Source organism: Mauremys reevesii, linkage group 10 (assembly GCF_016161935.1).
Source record: "Mauremys reevesii isolate NIE-2019 linkage group 10, ASM1616193v1, whole genome shotgun sequence".
NCBI classification, from domain to species: Eukaryota; Metazoa; Chordata; order Testudines; family Geoemydidae; genus Mauremys; species Mauremys reevesii.
This window is the reverse complement of record NC_052632.1, coordinates 84,060,318-84,078,626: the sequence shown is the minus strand read 5'-3', so window position 1 is coordinate 84,078,626 and position 18,309 is coordinate 84,060,318.

The following is an 18,309-nucleotide window of genomic DNA, read 5'->3' as shown; positions in this document are numbered from 1 at the left end:
ACCTGGCACATGCCTGAGATGGCGCCAGGCTCCTGCAGCTGCTGGGAGTGGGCTGGCTGGGCTGGGAGCTCCTTCGCCACACAGATGTCAGGGCCGTGAACTGCTGAGTTTTCACCAAGGCTCCAAGTAGCCACTGGGAAGTTTGAAAATCTTTGTGTGTGGGGTGAAGACCCGTCTCCCCTGCGCACTGTGGGGAGAGCTTTCCCCCGGGATGGCTCATCCCTCTGCCAGTCACTGGGGCTTGTTACCAAGCCCTGCTCCGTCAGAGTGCCCCACGTAGGCCAGATACTCACTGCACCCCACCTCTGGCATCTGGATGCTCCCCCACACTAGCACAGCCTCTGCTCGTTGGGGGGTTTCACTCCCTGAGTCTTGCTCTGCTGTTTGTCTGCTCAAACTCCAATATCCGGCTCTGGGCCCAGCCCTCACAGCTCTGGATAGAGACTCCAGATCCCTCCACGCTGGTGCAAGGCCCAAGTTCACTGGAAACCTGGGCAGCTCAGCTAAGTTGTCACAGGGACCTGCTCGAACCCTGGGCTGTGATCCAGAGTGGGGGGATGGTGGGAACGTCTCTGGGCTGTCTCTCTCCTGCCAGTGACGCCCTGAAGCCCAGAACATTGCCTTTGACGTAATCACAACCGGGCATCGACGCCAAATACACCCATGAGATGGAGCCTCCACTCTGCCTCCTGGGACCTCTTCCCCCATTAGCCGGGGGGCTGCCCTTGGAATGAAACTGGGCTCAGCTCTCCTGGTCCATCCCAGGGCACCCTAGCTTGGGGTGATGACGGGGGTGGGCATTATAAAGGAGGGTTCCAAACCCAGGCCCAAAGCGAGCTCAGAGGCAGGGCAGAGCAGCGCTGAGAGCTCCGGGGAGGGGATGACACTGAAGGAGGGCGTGGTCAGTGTTCCCTGCTGAGCAGTGGGTCCAGATCAGGTTGGTGGGAGCTGAAGGCAGTCGGGGGTCACCGGCTGCCTTTCCCAGGCCAGAGAGCCAGGGCTTGAGAGAGCTGAAGGCTGGGGAATGATGGGGGGGGGGGGTGAGCCCACTGATGCTACCTGGATGTAACGCTCCCAGCGGTGGCACAAGAGCGTGAGCACCAACTATGGGACAGGCTGTTAAAACCCAGGGCACAAGATTTCACCAACCACCTGCACTAAGTGTAAACTCCTCCGGCACCACAACAGCCTTAGCACGGTGCAACAGACGGTCCCCGGGGTACTCCGGCCCGTCTTGCCTCCAGCTGGGTGTATCCCAGTGACAGCTGGTCCCTTACACCAGGGATCACAGCGATATTCTGGGTGCTCCTGATCCCAAAGCACCAATCACTTACCCCAAGTCAATTACACTTTAGGTCTCCCCCCAAAGACAACACTTGTAGCCAAACTACATGAACATTTATTAACTAGGGAGAGGAAATCAGGGTTGTTTACAAGGTTAAAGCAAGTAAACACTGACACTCCTCCGTGTGTCTGGGTTCAAAAGGTAATGGAACATCTATAACCAGCAACCTCTCTTTGACCCTTAGGGCCAATCCAGGCTAAGCAGCTGGGGATCTCTTGCTTATACCTAGAACCACCTTGTCTCCCCCCTAGCCAGACCATTGGCCCTGGAGTCCAAGCAGCATAGAGAGAAGCTGTTCCTTTTGTTTGGGGATTTGCCCCCTCCTGCCATGTGCTCTGAGCTGCACACTCAGCTGGTGGGAGGCGTCTATCTGCATGATTCATCCTCAGGGGAGAATTGCAGAACAAGGGTGTGGTAGAATCCGAGCACTAAACACTCTCTTCGAATTCTCAGATTTGTTTTATCACTATTAGCCCACCAGGGAGCCAGACTCATTCCAGCAACGTATCTGTCAGTGTCCATCTGAGACATGGGGACCTTGGCATGAGCTGGCACCTGGCCTGCCAGCCTCACACCAGAAAGAGACAGGGCAGAGAAACGCCCCAGCTAGAGGAGCTGGGATGGGGCGTGGAGAGAGACGCCGGAGCTGCGGCTGGGGCTGGGACGGGGCGTGGAGAGAGACGCCGGAGCCGCACCTGGCGTTGGACTGTTGGGATGAATGTGCTGTTTGGACGGTGCTGGGGAGATTCCAATTTATGGTAGTGGGACTTTTGGTAATAAATTCCCGCCCCCACACCCCACCCCAGGGTATTTCTATATTCCAAAGACTGTACTGGGTCTATTGAGGAATCAGGAGGGAAACTGAGGCAAGGGGTCACTTGTGGGTTTGCCTGAGGCCCCGAGAGGGCGCCGGAAGGAGACCGTGCACTTACATCCCCTAACTAAAGTGAGGTGGTTCTGCCATTTCGGTGGCAGCTCTGCCAGCCTGCGGCCGAGGGGCCGGATCCCTGACGGGATGCGGCTCAGGGTCTGGACACCACACACCAGCGGGGAATTTGGCTATTTTTATAGCCTGAGGGCAGCCCAGTTGTTACCTTTCTACAGCATCCTCCTGAGCTGCAGCAGGTACTTGTCTGTGCTGGAGCCACCAGCCAGGCCCCCGCGCGGCAGGGAGCAGAGCGCAGGCTTCTTCCTGCTGGACCATTCGTTAGGGCAGCCTGCCTGTCACTGGGCAGACTGCCTCCTGCTTTTCTAGCCTTCAGTGGCAGCTGCAGTCGAGCTTCCCAGATAATGTTGTAGAGGATGCTAATTGTCACCTGCTGCTTTACTGTAAACACTGCAATTACACCTGTGATTAGTGGGGGCGCCAATCAGCTCCAGAGAGCTGCACTCTGCATTGCTGCCACACACGCTGCTGAGACCCAATATTTTATCACAAAACTACATTTGCAAAATAGCAGGAAACTAAGAAATAAACCCTGGGAAGACGTGCAAGTGACTGAGATGGCGAATGAGCTGTGGCTAGCAATGGCCCTGGCTCCCCAGTGACTGTGCTGTTACTCAGCCTGCTGGGGAGACTCCACCCCGAAATGGTTTCATCAGAAACCCGGTGAAAGGGTGACACTCGCAGACGAGGTGTCAGCTCATGCCAGAGCCCCAGGCCAATTCCCACGTGCATTCGTAGAGATCAAAGTGATAGTTAAAGGTATAAAAGAGCCTGGATCGCTGGACTGTTTGGACTCTTCCAGGGCAGGGCACCAGACCCAAAGCGGAGATCTCCAGCGACACTCTGGGTACCCTGAAAAGACTTTGGGGAAACTGGCAGTTTATTACATCACTGCCACCACCTGGAATTACAGACTGTGACTCACCTGTGCAGATATTTTACCTGCTTTACACTCTCAATAACTCATTTCCTTTTCTTAGCTAATAAACCCTGACTTAGTTTACTATAGAATTGGTTGCCAGCGTTGTCTTCGGTGTAAGATCTAGGTTACCAGTTGATCTGGGGTAAGTGACTGGTCTCTTGGGACTGAGAACAACCGGATGTGCTGTGATATTGGGTTTAAGTGACCTTACATCACAAAGTCCGGTTTGTCTGGGTGGCAAGATAGACTGGGGCCTGTCTGTGACTCCATGGTGAGACTGGGATGGTGATCCAGGTGTTTTCATTTGGTCCTGGCTTGGTGAAATCTAAATATAAAACATACCACCAGTTTGGGGTGTCTGCAGGAGCGGCGCCAGGGTTTTTGGCGCCCTAGGCGCAGGGCCGGCTCTACCCATTTCGCCGCCCGTCCCACGGCTCCGGTGGACCTGCCACAGGCGTTCCTGCGGAGGGTCCGCTGGTCCTGGGACTCCGGTGGGCCTGCCACAGGCGTTCCTGCGGAGGGTCCGCTGGTCCTGGGACTCCGGTGGGCCTGCCGCAGGCGTGCCTGTGGATGCTCCACTGGAGCCGCGGGACCAGCGGACCCTCTGCAGGCACGCCTGTGGGAGGTCCACCGGAGCCGCCTGCCGCCCTCCCGGCAAAATGCCGCCCCCGCCAAATCCTGGCGCCCTAGGCGACTGCCTAGGTCGCCTAAATGGAAGCGCCGGCCCTGGGTGTCTGCCCGGTTTTCCCACAGTCTGCCCTGAGCTAGGCACTCGCAGCCATGAGACGACCCAGCCAGTGTGACAGAACGTACCTCTGGGTCCGTGTGGGACGGGGAGGTGCCTGTGGGAAAGGCAGGTGGGGCCATGTCTGTTCTCTGAGAGTCTGCCACAATTTCCAGGGAACACCTGAGTGACAGACCTGATTCTTTCCCAAAATCTCCTCAAAACCAAACTGCCTCCTGCTTTGTCATCATATAACACCCCTCTCCCCTTGCACAGCTAGACACAGAAACAGCCCCAAACTCACTCAGTTTCCTGGTCTGCTAGAAACCGAACCTGTTAACTGCATTTGGGTCCAAGTTAACTGCAGCTGGGTCTGAACTGAAATTCCACACCAGCAGCTCTGCCTCCTGTCCGCACAGCTGGGGCCTGGTCCCACCACAGCCGCAGTTTGGATCTGGAGTCAGCCACATGCCTGACCATTACCATTGGGCCCCTCGCTTAAAGCTCCCCAAAGGGTCTGTTTGCAGCCGTGGCCAAGCCCCAGAATGCTTCAGAGGAACGAGGGAACAGACTCCATGTGTCCTGGGAGTCGTTTGTCCTTAGCTGTCCCTCCCCCGGGGTAGCAATGAAGAGGGGCTTGCACTGCATAACCTGCCTGGCTAGCCAGAGCCATATGCTGGGCTCCTGCTTCCTGGCCCTCCAGCCTCGTGTCTATGGGTCGGGTAGAAACCACTGCTCTGCAGGGGACATCTCCCCTTCCCCATGCAACTCCCCTTCCCGGCTTTATTGCAGGAGTGCTGGCTGTAATGGGGAGCGGCCAGTAGATGGTGATGTTGGTCCACCTCACGGCAAGCCTGGGGCGAGCCCCTGCTGAGCTGGGTGGTGAGGAAGGCTCAGATCCCTGCAGACCAGCAGAGGTTGCAATGGATGACCAGTGTTTTCTAGGGACCAGGGGGGACACTGGAGGGATTTCAAGGCATTGCTGAGCCCTCGGAAAAGCCCTGCATGGAGGCTGTGATTGCAGCCGTTAGCTGACATGGGAACAGAATCCATCGGCACCTCGCAGTGGCTGGCAGTCTCCAGTGGTCTGTGCAGGGCACTGCTGCCCTTAGGCACTAGGCTGGCACATTGCTTTGAACCCTGATGTACCTCCCCCCCACCTCCCGCCCCTTCCGGCACTTAGCCTGGAGTGGGTCTGACAGGCCGGCCGGCAGCAGCCTCTAGAGGCCTCTCCACCAACGGGACAGCAAAGCGCTGTGCAAGCTCATATAGCAGCTGCAATAGGAAGGGATCGCTTCATCCGCCTCTGAAAAGCAGCCTCTTCTGGGGAGCGGCACAGCACGGCTGTGTAACAGTGCAGCGGCCAGGGTGTGACAAACACCAGGCCCAAATGCACAGGGAACTGAGAGGCTGCCAGGACGCTGAAGGCACGACCCTGACTGAGCCTGGGCCCTTGGGATTTACGTGGTGCCGAGAGGGAAGTGTGGGGTTGGGGCTGTACTCTTCCATCAATGCCGTAAGCCCTGTTACCTCTCGGAATCAGACTGAGCAGGTCTCGTGCAAGCTCCTTCTGTGCCGAGCGTTCCCAGAACGGCGCGGGAAGGCCCCCAGTGTTCTCTTTCCTCAGAAGGCAGAGGAGCCATTACAGAGAAAGGGCTCACAAGTCCCACACACTAGTGGGGACCAGCCCTGCCCCCGAGGAGAAGGTGCCCGACGGGGCCGGACTGTCCTGGGAAGCCAACTGCCTTCTTTGAAGTAGCCTGGCTGCTTTGGGCTCTGCCGGGCTTCTCTGGGGCTTTGCCAGGCCAGGCCCTCCCCAGCCACGGCCTGGCGTTGGGTTGGCACCAGGAACACGCAGCTCCGCGCTCTCCTCCTCACGAGCACTGGGGTGGGGAGAGGTCGCACGCTCCCCCCTGCGCTCACTGCCGCACACACGCTGGTGGAGTTCCCATGCGCTAGGCCCCGTGGGCCACCGACTCCCACACTGGAGTGTTTAGCAGAGCCATGGAGGGGAGGGGCTGGTGCCTGGGCCCGGGGACCCCATGGCGTGTGCAGCCTGGAATCTCCTGCCCCTCAGCCTGCTTCTCGGAGGGCATTGGCCATTCGCTCTCACCCGCAGGTGTCTGGGCTGCTGCTGCACAGGGTCCCTCCTCCCAGCCAGCGCCTGCGCGTGGCCAGGACGATTCCCTGCAGAGAGGTCGTCCGGAATCCAGGCCCATCCTGCCCCTGCCACGGCTCTTGGGCTCCTCTCTCCCGCACTGGGGTTCTCAGCTCTCCCCCGTGCTGCATCACCTGCCACTTTCAGTCACAAGCCGTTGGCCCCTCCTCAGAGCACGAAGGCAGGGGCTGGGGCTGGAGCAGGGCATGAGCGGGAGCCAGGCTGGGGTGAGGAGTTGGGGGCACCGAGCTGCCCGGGCAGGCGCAGGAGAGAACTTCTTCCCTCCCGTGCTTTGTCTTGGGGCTGTAGTTTGTGTGAGTGAATTTCCTGGGGTTCGCTTTGGTCAGTGATTGTCTGGGCTGGATGCCGGTCAGAGACAACCCGGGGGCATTAACAGCTTGCCAGTGAACCTGGATTGATTGTCAATGTGCTGTGAGCCTGGAAGCTGCCTCCGGGCCCAGCCGCGTGATGGATGGAGCTGAGCAGTGCAGAACAGCCTGGAACGGCCTGATGTTCTCATGGAGTCGGACGCCTCCTCCTCTCGCTCAGAGGCTGGGGCTGTCCCTGCAGCCCTGGGCAGGCCCAGGAGAGGGGAGTCACGGCTGGGGTCGATACTGATGCTTCTCCATGCACGATGCCCTCCTTGAGCTGTGCCTCTAAGGATCCTGTCTGCACGTTTCCCTCCGACTCCAGCCCTGCTCCGCGGCCTCGCTTCCGGGGGTGTTTTTCAGAGAACCTCAGCCAGAGCCCTGATAGTAGCATGTGCTCTCCTGAGACACAGACACGGTGTCAGCTGCTCATGGTGTGCACAGAAATTCCCTTCCAACCTCCAGGCTCGGCCACCAGGGATTTTACGGAGAAAGCTCTGGGCCCTGCAAGCCACTATCTCATCCCGGGGTCCCCAGCATGCCCCCATCACAAACCTGCTGGGCGCTGTGGGCCAGTCATAGGCTCCTACTCCTGCAGCCTGCTTGGACACATGGCTGGTGAGAGGGTGACCACATGTCACCTGTTGAGCTGTTTTTCTCTCGTTCACTTGGCATTCGTCCCTGATCACTGCCTGGGGAGTCGCGGCTCCGGGGAGAGTCCAGCGCTGGCCGCCCTACCCCGCCTCTGGGGCCTGGGGGTGCCTCGCGCCAGGCCATGGGGATGGAGGAGGAGGATTACATAGAAGGGCATTCCAGGACACGCGCTGCAGCGCAGGCTGGCTGGTTCCTACGAGAGATGGTAACTGTGAGCTGCTAAATAAGATTGATGGTCGCGCAGGGACTGGAGTGGCTGTGGCGGGGGGGCTGCCAGCACAGAGCCTCCACCGGGGTCTTCATGTGTATTAATGAACGCTCCATCAGCTGGGGCCCTGGCAGCAGGCAGTCAGGGCGGATCATTCATTTAAACTTCATTACGGCTGCCAATACTCGGAGTCCCTGCTGCTCATTGGATTGGGGGGTAACGTGCGAATGCCCTTCCCTTGTTCCAGGCTCCGACTGCCAGGGCTGGCTGAGTTAGCCTGACACAAGTTCATTGGGCTGCTCCCTGAACCAGGGCTCAGGCCGTAATGGGCCAGGCTGGCTTGGTGAGGAGCCGGTTCTAAAATCCCACATGTATTTCTTCTCCTTGCCTCTGATAACCTCCTGGCTTCTGCTGCTCCGCACCTGCACTTCACACGCCCCAGAAACTGCTGCTGCTGTGTCCGATCGAGTACTCCCTGTTCGTGCGCCCCAAGGCAGCCCTCACTGCAGTGTCGGAGGGGTTTGAAGGTCTCCGCAGAGGAGCCTCTACTCTGCATGCCCTGCCTGGGAGGGAAGATCTGGTGGGGCATTCCCCATCCCTGATTACAGTGATCCTGCTTCCTTCGCCTCGCTGTGAAGTTGCTGGGTGGGCAGACTGTGTAGGAAAGGGTGTGGCTGGAGATGCTGGCACCTCGAGCGGGCCCAGACACTGGAGCGGGCCTGGCTTGGGCGCCACCCGGGGGGAACAATGGAGCAAGGCTGCTCTCGCCGAGGCCATCGTGCTATGAGCCTTTACATTTCCCAGCTTCCCTTAGCACTAGGCGCAATCCTGTGTGGTTTGAGGGTCCCTGGTGCCCAGTGAGGCCGGTGGGAGCTGAGCCCCCAGCCTCGCTCTCCTGGCTGCACCCCCAGCACCTGCTGCCCCGCACGCGGGAACGGTTCAGTTCCTGGTCCCAACGCTGGCAGGGATCCCGCCGACGTTCCCAGCCGCACAGTTTGAGTGAGCGTCTCCGAGGGAGCCCTGGGGCCGCAGGACTCTGCTGAGCCCTGTGCTGCGTAGCTGAGCGTGGGCTTGGTAGGGGAGATCCACCTTGTCCCTGCAGATTAGTAAATCGAAACCCCACTTAATCACCTCTATACAGCTTGACTGGTCTGCACAAAGCCATTTAAAAATCCATCTTGCTGGACTAGTAACAAAACCTTGGCTGCGCGGCTATTGTCCCTGACACGTTTAACATTGGTCACTCATTGTATCAATAGCACGTTGTTTCTCCCGTGGCCGAGGAAGGGCTGGAGGCTGTGGTTGTGCCCGGGCCCTTCTCATCTCACGGCAGGCCTGTCCCCACTCCCAGCAGGACGTTCGTTGAGTTCTCTGGTGCTTACTGCATTCACCATTTTAATCTCAGAGCTGGGCCGACATCAGGTGATTCCATGGTGGAACTAATCAGCTCACCTTGGCCCGGTGCTCTGGGACAGGGGAGTTCACTCACAGCCAGTGCTTTGGGCTGCCTGGCTGCTGTGTGTTTTGCACACAGGCTGCCAGGTTTGGGTTGCTGGGTATGATACTTGGATGTCCTTGGGCACTGGGAGGATGCCTGTTGCTAGGAATGGCCTCTCTGGGTCAGAGGGTCCTGCCCACTCTCTGAAATGAGAGAACAGCCATTTTGTTCCACACGTGGCCTGGAGCTGCCGCAGCCCAGAGGTGCTGAGCCATGACTGCCCCAATGCTCTATCTGTTAGCCAGCCCTTAATCCACGTGATGGGCGGTGTGATGGATTGTGGGTAAGCGAGGACTCTGAAGAGGAATGTGAAGGAGAGAAGGTCACCTGCCTGAAGGTCAGGAGGCCACCCCAGGCATGCTGAGCCTGAAGGCAAGGAAAGGAGTCTGCAGCCAGTGTGGACAGGGTCTGGGTGGCGAGATGTCAGGGCAGCAGGAAGGAAGATGAGCGTGGCTGTGTGGACAGACTGGAGGGGAACGGGGGGAGGGTCACAGAACAGGGGTGAAGCTTTGGGCCCAATGCCAGTGACTGGGACTAGCTGAATATCTGGCTGCTGGCAGGGGGGATAGAAGGCTGTGGGGTCTGTTGCAATGGAAGCATATGTCCCAGGAACCTTTTGGTGCCACCTGGCAGCTGGCACAGGAGGTGAATTGAGCTTTAGAGGGATCCCCTGGGTTGGATGTGTGCACAACAATTCACTATGGGGTGCATCTGAGGTCTCTGCTGCGACCCAGTAGCAAAGGGTCATTATAATCAGTGAGAAACATACGTATGGATGTTTAAGGAGTTAAGTGTCTGTATTGATTGAACATTAGGTTCTTAAGGCAAGTGCCCAAGGGTGATGTGTCTAAGGCAGGCTCCTTTCTAGCAGAAGGTGCCAGATGCTGCTCTCTCAGTCTGGTCGTGTGTGTCCTGGGCATTGTGTCTCCTTGTGGAGGTCAGTTTGCGCACTGAGCCAAATGCTAATAAAGAGATGGCAAAATCCTCAAGAGAGGAAATGTACAGGAAGAAAGAAACAGCAGAAGGGGATCCTGTTTACAAGTAAAGACAATGGAGTGATGGGGGATATCCAGGGGTGCCGGGGTACACTGGCTTTTTCGCCAAGGAGACAAGCTGACAATGTGCATTGTCTCATGAATGGAAGATCCTAGCCACGAGTGGCTGTAAAATGTTGGAAGGGCTTTGGAAGAGCATTGCTCTACAAGCCAGGAAAGTATCTAGTTCAGTAATGTAGGTCCCAGAATGCACGTCATGATTTTATTTTCTGTGTAACCAGTAGTTTCCAATACTCCCACTTGCTATCACTCGAACCTCTACACTTTGCTACATACAGAAACTTGTGCTTGTCATCATAGAATCATAGAATCTCAGGGTTGGAAGGGACCTCAGGAGGTATCTAGTCCAACCCCCTGCTCAAAGCAGGACCAATCCCCAACTAAATCATCCAGAATGCTACAGATCTCTGCTGGGGAGCTCAGCCTGTGCCCAGGTAGAATCATAGAATCATAGAATCTCAGGGTTGGAAGGGACCTCAGGAGGTATCTAGTCCAACCCCCTGCTCAAAGCAGGACCAAACCCAACTAAATCATCACTATAAACACATCTCAGTGCTGTGTGTTGAGTGGCGTGGAGAGCAGAGGTGGAGCTGGTACGCTGGGTATCTCTCTGCTCCCACAGAAGCAGCGAATCTGTGAACACTGCGAGTGGCCAGCAGACCAGGGGCTGGACACTCCAGGGGGATGCCTGGAGGGCTCAGAGGGTTGGTTGTGCCAAGCACTTACCTGCAGAGGGACAGCAGGGCCTGCGAGGTCTGGCAGGCAGGGCTTATGTTGCCATGGCTGGTGGAATTGGGGCTCTGCCCCCAGAAGGCACAGACAAGGCTTCCCCTTGCTAAGAGCAGGTAGTACGGAGGGGTTTCACAGCCCTAGGTACCCTGGGGAGGCAGTCAGGGGCGGCTCTAAGAATTTGGCCGCCCCAAGCAGGGCGGCATGCTGCGGGGGGCACGCTGCCGGGCGCCGGTCCCGCGCTCCTGGTGTCCTCTTGCAGACGTGCCTGCAGAGGTTCCGCTGCTCCCGCAGCTCCGGTGGAGCTGCCGCAGGCATGACTGCGGGAGGTCCACCCGAGCCGCGGGACCAACAGACCCTCCGCAGTCATGCCTGCGGCAGGTCAGCTGTCCCGTGGCTCCGGTGGACCTCCCGCAGGCATGACTGCGGAAGATCCGCCGGAGCTGCCTGCCGCCCTGCTGGCAAAATGCAGCCCCACGCGTGCGCTTGGCACGCTGGGGTCTAGAGCCGGCCCTGGAGGCAGTGCGGCACCTCTGTGCATATAGCCCTGGCACTTACCCAGGGAGTGAGCAATGGACTGAAATCAAGGCTGACGGGTAGTTGGAGGGCACTGGACAGCACATGCAGGTTCCATTGCCATGTCCCCAGGGAACTGGAACCCCTAGGTGGTCCCTCCCGCACACCCCTCGTCCAGCCTCCCATCCCACAGGAGCATGCAGAAAGCTTTTCCTTGTCATTTACTCAATATATCGAGCTGCTAATATTTAAAAAATAGCTTGTATTCTTCTCCCAAAGATTTCTGAAGGCCTGGGTGACAAAGACTTATTTTATAATCAATAGCTGTTAGCACCATATTCAGCCCATAATTCATGCTAAATATTTTGTCCATCAATCATCAATTTAGAACCTTCGTCAGTCAGATATGCTGAGATATTATGTGCTGCCTCTGCACCCACAGCAGCAAAGAATTCCCTGAAATCCCCTTCTTCGGAATTGCTGCTACCCCACCCACACCCTGGGGAAAGGAGGACAGAGCTTGGAACCCCAGAGGCTGTGCTATGGGGCTGCCTCCCTACAGCTGGCTACACATTCACCAGGAATGACAGCCGGTGGGTTCAGCTGTTTTCCCTACAAATGGAGTATCTGCCAACAGATCCCCGTTTCCTCAGCTATGTTCACTCTGGGTTGATCACAAATGTTCAAAATTCCAGTTATGTTGGGACTGGTAAGTCGCACGGTGCTTCAGCTGTTCTTGGATTGGGGGAGGGTGTAGGCATTTCCAGCACAACAGGTTAACTAGCTTCTCCTGACTACTCACTGGCTTGAGTGAAAATCGCTCTCACCTCTGGGAGGACTCACGCTCAGACACTTAAATCATGTGGGCGCTCACAGACTGCAGCACACGGGAGGCACTCTTTGGGCCCAGACTGCAGCACACGGGAGGGACTCTTTGGGCCCAGACTGTCTCTTTGTTCTGAGTTTGTGCAGCACCATGCACATGGGGTCATGCTCCATGCCTGGGGCTCTGAGGTGCTACAGATAAGAATGAGGGCCAAAGCCTGCCCCCGTGCTGCCTTCTAGACCATCTCCCGCCCGAGGATGGACCAGACCTAACCCTGTTAGCCGCAGAGGGGCGGTGCGTTGCTCTCCCAGCCTCAGCATTTTATAGCATATTTGGAATGTTCATTTGCTCTGAGCGAGCTCCAGAAAACAAACATTTCCCAAGCTCCTGAGGCTTTGATAGTTGGGGTGAAAGTGTACAGGAGACACGGAGGGGGCAGCTAATATCTGTTATCGGATCAGCTTCTGTTGCTGGAAGAGACAAGCTCTCGAGCTACATGGAGCTCTTCTTCAGCTCTGGAAAAGGTAACCAGAGTGTCACGGCCAAATACAAGGTGGGACAGATTGTTAAGCACAAGGCTACAGAAAAAGCACTAGCAAAGTCAGTACAAACTAAAATGTCATACAGACACTGACTTGTTTATACTGCTCTATATACTGGACACCGAAATGTAAGTTACAATATTGATGTTCCAGCTGATTTATTTTATAATTATATGGTAAAAATGAGAAAGTCAGCAATGTAACAGTGTGCAGTGTTTTTAGGTCTGACTTTGTAAGCACATAGTTTTTAAGTGGGTGAAACTTGGGGTACAGCAGACAAATCGGACTCCTGAAAGGGGCACAGCAGCCGGGAGAGGTTGGGAGCCAGTGGTTTGCAATATGTTCCTCCTACATTCCAGTGACATACAAACCCTCCTTTGCCCTATGACTGCAGAGATGTTAACTGTCCACTTCAAGTGGCTTCTTGCAACATGTGTGAAGCCCTCGTGCTTAACGACCTGTCCCACCTCGGGCGGGAGATGGTCTAGAAGGCAGTGCAGGGGCAGGCTTGGGCCCTCGTTATTATCTGAAGCACCTCGGAGCCCCAGGCACACGGGGGCACTGGGGAGCTTGTGCCTGGTGATGAGCTTGGAGAGGTTGGGGGGTGGTTTGAAGGCCAGAGGAGGGGGTTCAGGAACGACTGCTTTCAGGATGGGGTCCCCATGGAGTGAGGGTTGTAGTTGTTTGACAACATCCCGGAAGGAAACCGGCAGGACAGGGCCCCACATCGCTTCCCAGAGGGGAGAGAGGCGCTGCCCTGGGGCAGGCAGAGAGAAGGGGCAGACGGCTCCTGCCATTGAGCACAAAGAGCACACGGCAAAAGCACTCAGCAGCCTGGGCTGCCACATCATGAGCGGGATCAGGAGCCCTGGGTGGGGGGCACAAGGGAGGGGCTGGGCAGCTGCATGGCAACCACCAGGCGTTTAAAGTGATGCAGCCGCAGTGGGAAGGATCATGAAGGCAATGGGACCAAATGTAAGGCTGGGGGAGGGGCGCTGGATCTAGGGCTGCACCAGTGGCAGCTCCCCACACCCCCTGCCCCGCTCGGGAGGGATCCCCCTGGTCCGGGAGAAGAAGCCCCTCTCTCTCCAGGCATAGTTCAGTCCCCGGCCCCCGCCCTGCATCGTGGGAGCACCTCGCTGCCCCTCAGGAGGGCGGGCTGGTGGTGAGACGCCCGGAAATGGCCCCTCTCTCGCTGCTTGGGGACAAATGTGTCAGTCCCCGTCAATCACAGCCTGATTCTGCAGAGCCTCTGCTGCAGCTGCTGAGCTCTCATCCCTCCTCACGCTCCTCACTGCTGCTTTTACCCCAGCGGGATTGGGGGAGCTGGGAGTGACACGTGGCTCCTGCTCGGCGCCGGCTGGCCCAACCTTCCAGCTGTTGTTGGCCTGGCAGGGTGGGAGGCTGGCGTCCGGTCTGTCTGTCTCCCCCCGCCTCCATTCTGTAATAAATGATTCACGTGTAGGTCTATAAATGGCTGTTTGATCTCCCTGAGAGAGATCCCTCCCCAGACATACATTGTCAAAGCCTTCCCCCACCCCCAACACCTTATCCTCAGCATGAAATCTCCCTGTGAAAGGAGCAGGAGAGCAGGACCGTGGGGAGATCCCCTGCCCCCCCCCCCCTTTGCATGTGTTTGCATCACAGATTCTCCGTCTCCATGGGTGCTGGACTGGGGGCACCAGAGGGGTGTCCTGCCCAGTTCTGCACATGCATGCCCAGACATACGAGGCACATGTACCTAGGTCTGTCTGGCCCAAGGCTGAGTGGAGGTGTGGGCTCCTTTCCCAGAAACACATTCCCCTAACCCGATTCTCCTCCCTTTTGTGCATCCCAAAATCCTGCCCACCGCAGCAGTGCCACAGAGCATCGAGCCCTGCGGAGATGTACCCCCTCCCCCCCTGCCCCCAGGCTGTCCGGTCTCGATCTCCTGGACCAGCCGTGTGTAATATGTAGAACAGGCTGGGCTGGGAATGACAGCAGCCTTAGCTGGGGACATTTAAAACTAGACAAGTCGAAACACTAAAACATTCCCTGTAGGGAGCCGTCCTGGCCTGAGCTGGGGTGGGGCTGGGCCCCTGTCCTGCAGCCAGAAGCATTTTCCATCCCTGGTGCCTGGGATGCAGTGGGAGGTTTTGTGTTTTTCTTCTAATATTTGTATAATACGATAATAAATTATTCATTCCCTCACGCCTCATCTTCTGGGCCCCTAACAAAACAGAACTAAACCCAGAACGTAGCATAACCCCGGTGATCAAGAATGTTTCCAGATGTCGCTGTATTACCTTCTGTTTACTGGATTAGTGATAACAATGCTGAGAGGAACCGATCGCTTTAAACAAGGAAACAGCTGCACCCGGCTTTTACGCTGAGCTGCTCTCTCAATCCCTACCCACAGGCTGGACGGGTATCTTCTGAGATGAGTCAGCCGTGGAGAAACGAGCTTTCTACTTTTACCTGAATTGCTCTGGCTATTTAATGAGAACAGTAACTTCTGACTCCAGGGGTCAACAGGGAGTCTGTGTGGTGCACTTAGTACCACAGACACTGGATAACGAGGTTGTTCCTGAATAGACATGAACTGTCTTTAATAGAATTAAAAGCTGGAGTGATTTCAACCCCCTGTTAGAGTCTCTCTCATCACTCTTGATTTTCCAGGCAATTTTCATGCAAAATGAGATGAAATCTTTCCCCTCCCTCCCCTTCCAATAATGGATTTTAAATGAAGGCCCCATGCACAATAGTGATGGGTAATGAGGAAAGCTGCTTATTAAGCCTAAATAAGAGAACCTGTGACTGACAATTTCATTAAGAGAAATTGATTAACTCTAACTAACTATGTGTATTACTCTTTCCAATGTTTTCTGTGCTAAGTATTTCAAGGATTCTCTCCCTCAGAGTGAGCACATCCTTTCTGATTGATTAACAAGGGGGAATCCAGGACCCATATAAATGAATCACACTCTCCGAACCATTCAGCCGTCTTCTTCACATCATGCAGATTTCTTGGAAGAAAACAAAATTCAGCCCCTAACAAGGCATTAGCCATCACAGCGCAGACAGGTCCGTGTGCCTGGCAGGGCTGCTGGAGCAGTGCACAAGAGAGCAGGGGGCTGGAAGGAGGGCTACCCGATGGGCTGCTTCTAGGAAAAGGAGAATTTCTCTGGAGGTTTAATTAAATGCACAACTGGTGCCTCATTTCTCCAGTGATCTCCATCTCATAGGGTGCCCTGCAAAAGTGCCTACCCTTAAAGACATTATGTCCTGTGAAACATTTATAATTACTAGGAACCAGGCCAATGTACACATTCCTTAAGAATCACAGGATGCAGACAGAGATAATCACGGACATGATTGCAATTTAGATCATGCTGTCATTGCACAAGCAACTTGAGAAGAGGCCTGGGAGGCCTGTTCAGCAGAATGATGGGCAGTCCCACTGCTCAGCTCCCTGAACCCTTGTTTGTTCCCAGAACCAGCACAAAATGGGGACTGACTGACTGGGCAGAAGTGCTGCAGACAAGGGTCTGCAGGCCCTGGAGGATCACAAATAGAATATGAGCCCACAATGGGATGCAGTTGCAAAAGAGGCTGATATTCTGGGGCGCATTAGCAGGAGTGTTGTGTGTAAGACACGGGAGGTCCATGTCCTGCTCTACTCAGCCCTGGGGAGGCCTCAGCTGGAGTCCTGTGTCCAGTTCTGGGCGCTGCATGCTAGGAAAGACGTGGGCAAATTGGGGAGACAAAATGACCAAAGGTTTAGAACCCAACCGACAACGAAAGGTTAAAAACTGGCCATGTTTAGTCTTGAGAAAAGAAGACTGGGATGAGGGCACCCGATGACAGTCTTCCAATCTGTTAAGGGCTGTTGTAATGAGGACAGGAATCAATTCTTCTCCCTGTCCACTGAAGATAGGACGAGAAGTAAAAAAAATTCTAATGACAAGGGTGATCAAGCACTGGAACAAGCTTCCAAGGGAGGTTGTGGAATCCCCCTCATTGGAGGTTTCTAAGAACAAGTTAGACAAACACCTGACAGGGGTGATCTAGGTTTACTTGGTGCTGCCTCAGCGCAGGGAGCTGGACTCGATGACCTCTCAAGGTCTTTTCCAGCCCAACATTTCAAAGAGTCTATGAAACAACCTTGTCCAAAGCTCTGAGACATTCTGGTGTATTTTTGGTTTCTGGTTGGAATATGCAGGGTGAGAGGATGCTGCTGTCATGTGTCCAGCCCTGGCCAGAAACACAGACACCTCTGAGAAGCTCATTCTCATGTCATCTCCAGTTCATGAGACTAGATAAATACCTGTGCAGCTGAATGTTTTTTCTAGGTACTCAGATCCTACAGTGCCATGATACTACTGCCCAGAGAGAGCCTGCGGCTAGGCCTACTTGTTGCATCTCCCATTGCTGCTTAAGCAAAGTGACCTCCCCAAGCCCCTCAGAAAGGAGAACCTTTGGAGAAGAAGCAGGTCCCATTGCAAACTCACCCCTATCATTTTGCCTCCTATAAGCTCAGCTCTCAGCCAGTCGTGAGTGTTTGATTAGTACTACAGACAATGTCTTCAAACACGGGGGCCTAGTGTTCCCTCAGCTACACCTGGGCACTAAGTAAACAGCCTGGGGTTCCGAGTCACTCAAAGCTCAGGTCTCCTGTATACGGTCGCTGCATAACATGGACCGAGGCACCTAACTTTAGGCACCCAGGTTAGAAAACTGCAGCCTAAGTATCCTGCCAGCTGGTCTCTCAGGATGTCAAACAAAGGCCCAAGCACCAAGATTACCCTGTGAATGCCAGGGGACCATGGCTTTACGTGCCCAGCTTGAGAGCAGGAAGATAAGGAGTTGCATTTCATGCAGTATTTTCCTGAACAGTGGGCGTTTGGGGTATGTTTTGTGCAGGGAGGGGGCAACAGGTGATGGTCAGACCCCCTGAACTGTCGCAGACATGGCACTCTAAAAGGTGCCCAGCGGTGCCCGCTGCCCAGGGGAGAGGAACATCCGAGGGACACATGAGGAGTTCTACAGCTACACTGCAGGTTGCTTTGCTTCCCATTCATAGTCCTTGTTCTCCCCATGTTTCTACGAGTCGTGGGTTTGTCCGGGAGCGAGTGGCATTATCGGCTAGAAAAAGCAATTTGTGAAAGAGCTCTTCCTGCCTTCGCAGTTCCCCCTGCAATACAGTCCTTTGGCCTCTCTAAAGCTGGGCATTGTCGGACCCCAGAGTTCCGGTTCGGTCTGATAAATACCGCAGCTGCGACCCACCGTCAGGGATAAAAGATTGCGGGTGACCTTTCTGAATGAAATCTTAGAGCCTGTGGAATAAATGTGGAAAAGGTCACAAGTGGAAACTTACTATGTGGTGAAGTCGAGTGCCAGCCCTAGTCAGAGCTCAGCCTGGCTCCAGTCCCCCAAACGGCAAGGGACAGCCCGCACCCTCCAGCTCCTGCACCTGCCATCCCCTGCACAGCCACCCGAAACAGAGCAAACCCCAATCACCTCCCGGGGTGCTTCACAAGGAGCCGGTGGGTACGGAACAACTGGATATTTGCTTTGGTCTTCCTGCAGGAGAGCTCTGTGCGGCTCAAAATCACGTCTCTCTCACCAACAGAAGTTGGCTCAATAAAAGATATCGCCTCACCCCCCTTGTCTCTCTAATATCCTGGGGCCAACACGGTTACAGCACCACTGCAAACAGGAGGCAAAAAGTCTGGCTCAGAGAGGCTGCAGCATGGAGGAGATAGAGGAAAGTCAGCTGTGAGCAAACTGGATGAGGGAAAATGGGCACTGCCCTGAATGTTTGCCTTGCCCCAGCATG